This window comes from Lissotriton vulgaris, chromosome 7 (assembly GCF_964263255.1).
Source record: "Lissotriton vulgaris chromosome 7, aLisVul1.2, whole genome shotgun sequence".
Classification (NCBI taxonomy): Eukaryota; Metazoa; Chordata; class Amphibia; order Caudata; family Salamandridae; genus Lissotriton; species Lissotriton vulgaris.
Window position 1 is genome coordinate 501710548 of NC_141695.1, and position 9261 is coordinate 501719808.

Below are 9261 nucleotides of genomic sequence, written 5' to 3' on the forward strand. Positions count from 1 at the left end.
GGGGAACAATAAACATGACCCACCCATTGCTTCCTAAGAGAACTGACATCACTCTCATTAAGATGACTTTCTTGTAACATAGCAATTTTACATTGGAATTTAGAGAGATGGGTAAGTACCCTTTGCTTTTTAACAGGATTACGCAATCCTTTTGCATTCCATGAGATGATCCGAACATTCTCAGTCATTGCAATTCAAACAACACAGTAATATTAGTAATAATTCTATACATTGTAACATAATTGTACAGTCGATATGAAGGAAACCAAAGGCAAAACCAAGAAAAAATTGAGATGTATGCAATTGAACATGAAAATAGCTATTAATGCAATTGAGGAAAAAAGAATAGGCATGAAAAAGAAAATGAATGAAGTGGAAAATTGAAAATACAGGATAATAAAGTAGAGGGCAAAAGAGGGAAAAAATAAGAAATGCAAGTAATAAATAAAAATATAAATCCAGAAAATAGGAGCGAGGTGGTGAAAAAGGAAATATTGCATAGGGCAAAAAGGAAAGAAGAAGTAAGTAAAAAAAGCAAGTGATAGAAAAAGAAAAGCTGACTAGAAGTCGGGAGACTTCAGTCAAGTGAGAAGGAAAAGATTTCCATAGTGAAGAAAATAACATGGGGAGGCGGGGAGCTGTGAGGGAAGACAGACAACAGAACCGAAATGGACAACGAGATCATTCAAAACTAAAGAAATATAATATTTAAATAGAAGGAAGTCATTGTACATAGAATACTAGGCCAGGGAGATCAACTACATAACATAGGTGGAAAAATAGCGACTAAAAAGAAAGCAATGAAAAAACTGAACACTTACCAAACATAAGGGATGACTGTGGACTCTAGGGTCAGGATGGAAGGGCATGAGGAGGGAGACATCTAGGAAAAGGATCGGTGCAAGAGGAGGAACAGCTACAAGAAAAACAAGCAGAAGTCACTATATGAAGAGTTTACTGAAAAAGACCTCCAAGCCATGAAAGGCAAGGGAAAACATTCAGATTTGCTGACGAAGAAGGAGAAGAAACCGCAGATTTAGGACCTATGCGATGAGCGCGCTGTAAGTTTAGAGTTGCGCCGTCTTTGAGACCAACGATCTTGGGAATGTAACATTTTAAAAAGGCCAGCATGTCGGACCCTTTCTCTCCTTCAGGAATGCCATAAATTCGAAGGTTATTGCATCTGTTACAATTTTCTAAGTCTTCTGTTTACGTTTTCGAGGAGACCAATCTCTTGAGACATGGCCGCCACTTGAGGTAACAAGTCCTGACTATCACTAATCCTCTGTTCTACCGCAGACATTCTTGAATCCAAGTTAGACCATTTCTCATCCAACCTCTGAAGAGTAGCTTTAGTATCAATGACAAAAGGTTTAATCAACTTAATCTCTTCTATAAGGTCTTCCATAGTAATGGGTAGTGGCGACTTGGTAGGCGAAGTGGGTTCCTTCTTATGACGTTTAGGATGAGCAGCCGGGTTAGAATCTTTGCGGAAGGAAGACATATTTGTTAAAGTTGTTTTCTGACCAGGAGAGGGAGAAGGCTTCATATAGATAAGAATACTGAAAAGTTGGGAGTTTCTAAAAAATGTGCAGCGTAAAAGATACAAAGTGAGAACTATGCAGCAGTCGTCAAATTCTATTTCCTTGCATGAACACAACTGAAGCGTGGTCGCTGACTCTGTCAGCATATCATAGTTAAATGAGGCATAGCATTTTAAAAGTCTATCCAGTGTAGAGACTATTTAAGAATAGAGTTGAATGTTGCACATAGGATGTTCTTATGAAGAACTGTATTTTCTGACTGAAAATGTTGGTATATAACAGGTTTTGAGGAGGCAAAATTCAATCAGAAGAAGTTATCACATAGGCAAAATCAGGTGCATAACAATAACCTATGTATTGGCACTGTAGAGCAACAAAAGCTTCCATTTATGCACACAATCTCCTCCGGAAAAGAAAAAAGAAACCGGGTGAGGAGAAAACCAAACATGAGGCATTTTATTGGCAAATATTATGCTGGTTGCGATGTATGCATGAAATGCGCATATTGTAGTTACATTGCAGGAAATGTGGCGGCGAAGTCAAAATATTAAAGGGGCCAGGGTCAACTTCACATATTTAGCGGGTGCGGCGTACCTTCAAAGTGCCAGTTGCCGAGTTAAGGCAAAGCCGCAAAGTTCCCAAGATGGTGGACGCGCTCCACTCGGAGAGCGCGCTGCATAATAAAGCCGATTTTCAGAAGAATACGGGATCACTGCAAGATGAAAAAGGTATTGTTTGGCTCAGCTGACATTCTGATTCCCGAATCCACTGTCAAATTCCATGAGTAGGCATTCCATCTGCCGCCCTGCTCAGGAAACTCGGTCTCGGTCCGGAGCGAGATCAAACCGCAGCCATCCCCGATGGCGCGCAAGCCACGCCCCGACAAGTTTGATTATCAAACATGTTTTTTGACTCAAAGAACTGAGAACCTCCTGTACCTCATTCAAAAGATTTCTTGTTTCTTACCATGTCTCCTTCTCCTAACTTCAACTGAGAACTAGTTGCGGATGTTCTACTCACAACAATCTATCACCTCAAGCCATCTAGAATAGTAATCCACTACCACAATTCAATAGTTCACTTGGCTAGCCACATTTACCTTTCCAATGATATCAAAAGGCAGTTTGGACCAAGCCCTACCTGGCACAGGAACTGTACTCTGGCAACTGGACTGGCAACAGCAATTTGTGTTTTATTACTGGCATCACAGTATCTACACTGCCTCCCAAATTGATCCACTTGCTTATCCATCCTAGGCCACCAATAGAGTTTCCTCACTCTCTTCTTTTTTTTTTTAGAAAATCTTTTTATTGAAATTAGTCAAGCAATGTAAACATGGTCACATCATAACGCATCATAGGCGTACAGTAAATCATACAAGGAGCACACAGTTCTATCAGATATCATGGCATTAAGATTGCGACAGATCAAAGCCATTAGGCGTCTACCTCAAGCACAGAACGCCGGGGCTGTGGGGGTTCACAGAGGCCACCTCTATATTCCTTCCATTTATCCCATACCTCCCTCCATTTCTTGGGGCATCCCTGGGCAACGTAGACTGTCCTCTCCTGTAGCATGCACCAATCCATGTCACGCTTCCATGCAGCAATCCGTGGGATCGTAGCCGCCCCCATAGTCTTGCTATGTTGCGTTTAGCTATCATCTGATCAAGCGTGACCCAGAGCCTGCCCCTACCTGGTAAGTCAGTTGGCTCCCATATATTCAGTATGGAGCGCTTCGCCTCTGGATGCAACTCAACCCCCCCCCCCCCCCCCCCCCATACGTCCTGCATACAACGCATCACCTTCCTCCAGCAGGCCTGCAGTAGTGGACATTGCCAAAGCGTGGGAAAGAAGGTGCCAGCCGTCCTGCACCCTCTCCTACACCAGTCATCCCTGCACCTGCCCATCTTCTTCAGCCTTGTGTTCGATATATATACTCTATGTAGGATTTCAAGTTGAATGAGCCGTGATCTAGCTGAAATAGCCACCTCCTTAGGGGAGGCCAGCGCACTCCTCCACTCCTCCTCATCAACTACCAAACAATCAGCCTCCCACCTATTTTTAAGGCCCAGGAGTAGATCAGGAAGGTTGTTGATCAGTTTCCTGTATGTGAGGGGGATTGCGTGTTTCTGAATCTGACCGTCTAGCAGTCTGTCTTCCAGGGGGGATGACTGTGGGGGCATCGTGCCACGCTGGATGTTTTTTTCCAGTGAGTGACGGACTTGGAGGTAACGAAAATATTCAGTATCCGCTAGCTCGTAGGTAGCCTGTAAGGACGAGAAGGCCTTGACCCCTCCAGAATCCCAGAGATCTCCTATGCGGGAGATTCTAATTAGGTCCCAGTTCTGAACCCCTTTGGTGCGCCTCACTCTCTTCTTTATGGATCACATTCCAATATCTTTCATCGGCCAGTTCCACAGTCCGCAATCTCATGCTATAGGCACAACCAAGGTGTCCAATCGGCAAAATAATTCTTTGGCAATTGATCATTTGGAGGCAACATGATAACACTATCCATTTCGGCATCCGATAATTTACAATTTGGCTATCCCTTATTCACATAATTAACCACTTGTAAAACCTAATACTGTTCCGTGGCCACAATCCCCAGTTGTTCTGAAATAGCATCATTGGTAATCACCTACAATTTACTCACTACTATTTCTTTATCATACATAACTACATCCTCCAAGAGCCCATTAGGAAAGGCAATTGGCCATTATATTCTTTATACGCAATGCGGCAACAAAACTCCTGTAACTTAAATAGCCATTTAGCTATTCCTGGTGTAGATCTACTACCTCCCTCTGTGGTGAATAAGTCAACTAAAGGTTTGTGATCCACCCTCATAACAAAGTGCAAACCCCACAATGGAAATAATTGATACCCTACCAGCAAGCTAGGGCCTCACTTTCTACAACAGAATAGAAGTGTACTGCCCCTTTCAGGTTACGAGTAGCAAATGTCACCACTTCTTTGATACCATTTCTCTTCTGCAGAAGAAAGCTCCTAATCCATGCTGGTTGACGGCTGTCACTACAATGCTTGAAACATTAGTGTCAGATGACTTGAGAAGAATAGCTTTAGCAATATATGCTTTGATCAAGTAAAACTTAAGTGTACATTCTTCACTCCCTACATACTTCACTCATTTGTTTTAATGTTAAGTCAAGTGACTCTTTATGCAAAACAATTTGGTGGAAGCGGATCCCATGTTTAAAATAGAAAAAATCCTTTGCTCCTTTGATAATTGATAGCCTCAACTTGATATTAGGCAATGGATCTGTCCACCCCAATTCTAGAGTTGGGATCTCTCAGATACAAACACATTCTCAAATTTCCATTGCTCTTATATGCCAGCAGAACTGTAGAAAGCAACTCAAAACTCTCAATCGGTTCAATAAATTCTTGGGCTCAAAGTTTGCCTAGTTCTGCACAACTCCGGTCTGATGTTTAAAAGATCCCTTCTGAGTTTGTGCAAAAAAAGAAAATTCTGACCCAGACTTGGATTGTATTTTGAGTTAAAACCCCTTCAATCTTGCAAGAGTTTCAGTGAAAACTTTAAGAAATGTTAATTCCCATTCTGAACACTGCATTGCCAAACACTTGAAGATTGTTTCTTGAGACGCACTTATTCAGGATTATTGGGAATGTGATAGACCCCATCTACGAAACCAGTTCTCCCTATCCATTTAAAGTGGAAGGAAAAATATCATCCATGCATAACACAATACTTTCATCACTGGACTCAGAACTCCCTAAATTTGTTTATGATCACTAATAACACTAACCAATTTGTTTTATTATTTCTTGCTATGCTTGCACACTTTAACAAATTGTCCTTTTTTGATTTATTTTTATTTTTCTACATATAACACATACTTCAGCAATAATACAAAAGAAGGCCAGAGCAGCAAAAACCAGCACCAGTCGTTATGACACGTCGTGATTATAATGTTGCCTTTATCTATTATTTACCTGTTTTGAGTGTGCATGATACTTCAGCAACAGGACATGTAGCGGAATTGCCCAAATAATTTCTACTGCCACACCTGAAACATAGAAGACCTTTAGGTAAACCAGATCCAACTGCTTTAGTTTTATTTCTAGGTCTCTCCCTAACATCAGCATATATAGATGATGACGTTTGGTGAGTTAAGAACATTTCAGCCATGCAGGATGCTATGCTTTCAACACCAGCAGCTTACCTCTACCACCTTACTCACGGTCAGTTCAGGCGTGTTTCCTCCTCGAGTGATCGCTCCCCTGCCTGCGCTCTGTGTGCTACGTGGTATCGTTATTTCTAAGCTGCACTGTTTGGCGATTTGAAAGCGTGTGCATTTATTTGCCATTACTCGCTCATTTCAAGTAGACCTGCGCATTATTATTTCTAAGCTGCACTGTTTGGCGATTTGAAAGCGTGTGCATTTATTTGCCATTACTCGCTCATTTCAAGTAGACCTGCGCATTATTATTTCTAAGCTGCACTGTTTGGCGATTTGAAAGCGTGTGCATTTATTTGCCATTACTCGCTCATTTCAAGTAGACCTGCGCATTATTATTTCTAAGCTGCACTGTTTGGCGATTTGAAAGCGTGTGTATTTATTTGCCATTACTCGCTCATTTCAGGTAGACCTGCGCATTATTGTTTCTAAGCTGCACTGTTTGGCGATTTGAAAGCGTGTGCATTTATTTGCCATTACTCGCTCATTTTGAGTAGACCTGTGCATTGTTTGTGAGATCCCCCGGCGCCCTGCTCTGCCCTCCCCTCCATTTTGAGCTTCTTGTTGTTGTTGTTGTGCTCCGTCCCTTGAGCCCGCCACGCCTCCCAGCTGAGCCGCCCTCCCACTAGCATTAAAGCGCGTCCTCTGACCACGCAGCGCTGTGATTCACTCGTCGTTTCCTCCTCGAGTGATCGCTCCCCTGCCTGCGCTCTGTGTGCTACGTGGTATCGTTATTTCTAAGCTGCACTGTTTGGCGATTTGAAAGCGTGTGCATTTATTTGCCATTACTCGCTCATTTCAAGTAGACCTGCGCATTATTATTTCTAAGCTGCACTGTTTGGCGATTTGAAAGCGTGTGCATTTATTTGCCATTACTCGCTCATTTCAAGTAGACCTGCGCATTATTATTTCTAAGCTGCACTGTTTGGCGATTTGAAAGCGTGTGCATTTATTTGCCATTACTCGCTCATTTCAAGTAGACCTGCGCATTATTATTTCTAAGCTGCACTGTTTGGCGATTTGAAAGCGTGTGCATTTATTTGCCATTACTCGCTCATTTCAGGTAGACCTGCGCATTATTATTTCTAAGCTGCACTGTTTGGCGATTTGAAAGCGTGTGCATTTATTTGCCATTACTCGCTCATTTTGAGTAGACCTGTGCATTGTTTGTGAGATCCCCCGGCGCCCTGCTCTGCCCTCCCCTCCATTTTGAGCTTCTTGTTGTTGTTGTTGTGCTCCGTCCCTTGAGCCCGCCACGCCTCCCAGCTGAGCCGCCCTCGCCCCTCCCCCTCCACGCTCCATATATGACAGTAGTTCCCGCGCGCAGCGTTTACGCGCAGCGTTCGCGCCCAATCCGCGCCGAAGGTGCGCCAAAGGTAAGCCCGTCTACGCCTATCCGCGCCTGGACCGCGCCCAGCGCCAGACCCCCTGCCCCTCGCGCTCCCCAGCCCTACCGCATCACCTAAGATGCCGCCACCCTCCTAGCCCTCAACCCCGGTCGCGCCCCCAACTGCGTCCTAGCCGCTCCCGGACACACTCATGGACCTTTCCCCTGCTACTCCTGCAAATTCAGCGGCACCGTCAACATCTCCGCTACGACCACACCACAGACTCCCGACCCCAACCACCTACAATGCATCCTTCTCAACACCCGCTCGGTCCACAGACACGCCATTGACCTATGGAACCTACTAGACACCATCTCCCCAGACGTCGCCTTCCTAACAGAAACATGGATGAACGCTTCCTCCGCCCCAGACATCACCATTGCCATCCCTGAAGAATATAAGATCACACCCAAGGACCGCACCAGCCACACAGGAGGAGGCATCGCTATCGTCCATAAGAAATCCATCCGCATCTCAACCAGCTCTGACGCCAACCTCGCCAACTCCGAACACCTTCACTTCCAGATCCACATCGACCCCAAGACCACACTCAGAGGCACCCTCCTTTACAGACCACCAGGACCCCGCGCAAAATTCAGTGAAGACATCACGGACTTCATCCCTCCACACGCGCTCCCCTCCAAAGACTACATCCTTCTGGGAGACCTCAACTTTCACCTTGAAAAGACCAACGACCGCAACTCCACCACCCTGCTGGACAACCTCGCCAACCTCGGACTTAAACAACTAGTCACTTCCCCCACCCACATCGCAGGACACACACTCGACCCCATCTTCACCTCCAGCAACCATGTCTCCTTCAGTCACACTACGGATCTCCTCTGGACTGACCACAGCTGCGTTCACTTCACCTACAACAAGCCAAAACCCACCAACCACCTCCAACCAACTCTGCAAAGAAACTGGAACAAGATCACCACCGACCAGATCTCCGCATCGCTACTTCTAAACACCCCAGCCCACTCTTCTAACCCAAACCAAGCCGCCGCCAACCTCACCCTATGGCTATCCAACACTGCCGACACCCTAGCACCACTGAAAAAACGTCAAAGCAAACCTGGCAGCAAAAAAGCCTCATGGTTCAACGATGATCTTAAGAAGTCCAAGAAACTCTGCCGCTCCCTTGAAAAGGCCTGGAAAAAAGACCCATCCACTAGCACCAAAGACGCCTTCAAAAACGCCACCCGCACTCACCACCAACTAATCCGAAAGGCCAAGAAAGCAGCATTCAAGGATCGACTTGACAACAACGCCCACAACAGCAAGGAACTTTTCAACATCGTCAAAGAATTCTCCAACCCCCCGGCCAACTCCAACGACATCACCCCCTCTCAAGTCCTCTGCGACTCCCTAGCCTCATTCTTCCACAACAAGATTGCAGACATTCACAACAGCTTCGACAACCAACCCGGAGACCAACCCACCCAACCATTTGCTGAACATTCTCCCCCCGTTAACACCCTCAACGACTGGAACCCAATCTCCACTGAGGACACAATCCGCCTGATGAATTCCAGCCACTCAGGATCCCCCACAGACCCATGTCCTCACCACATCTTCAACAAAGCAGACTCCGTCATAGCACCGCACCTCCGAGACGTCATCAACTGCTCCTTCAACTCCGCCACCTTCCCGGAAAACTGGAAACACGCTGAACTCACCGCCCTTCTGAAAAAACCCACAGCGGACCCCACCGAACTCAAAAACTACCGCCCCATTTCGCTCCTTCCATTCCCGGCCAAAGTCATCGAGAAAGCCGTCAACAACCAGCTCGCCGCCTTCCTCGAAGCCAACAAATCCCTCGACTCATCACAATCTGGCTTCCGAGCAAAACACAGCACTGAGACCGCCCTAATCGCAGCAACAGACGACATTCGAACTCTATTGGACAATGGAGACACAGTCGCCCTCATCCTCCTCGACCTCTCTGCAGCATTCGACACAGTCTGCCACAGCACCCTGTTACAACGCCTCAACAACATCGGAATACAAGGAAAAGCACTTGAATGGATCACCTCATTCCTCTCCGGAAGAACCCAGAGAGTCCGCCTCCCACCATTCAAGTCCGAGGCCACTGAAGTCA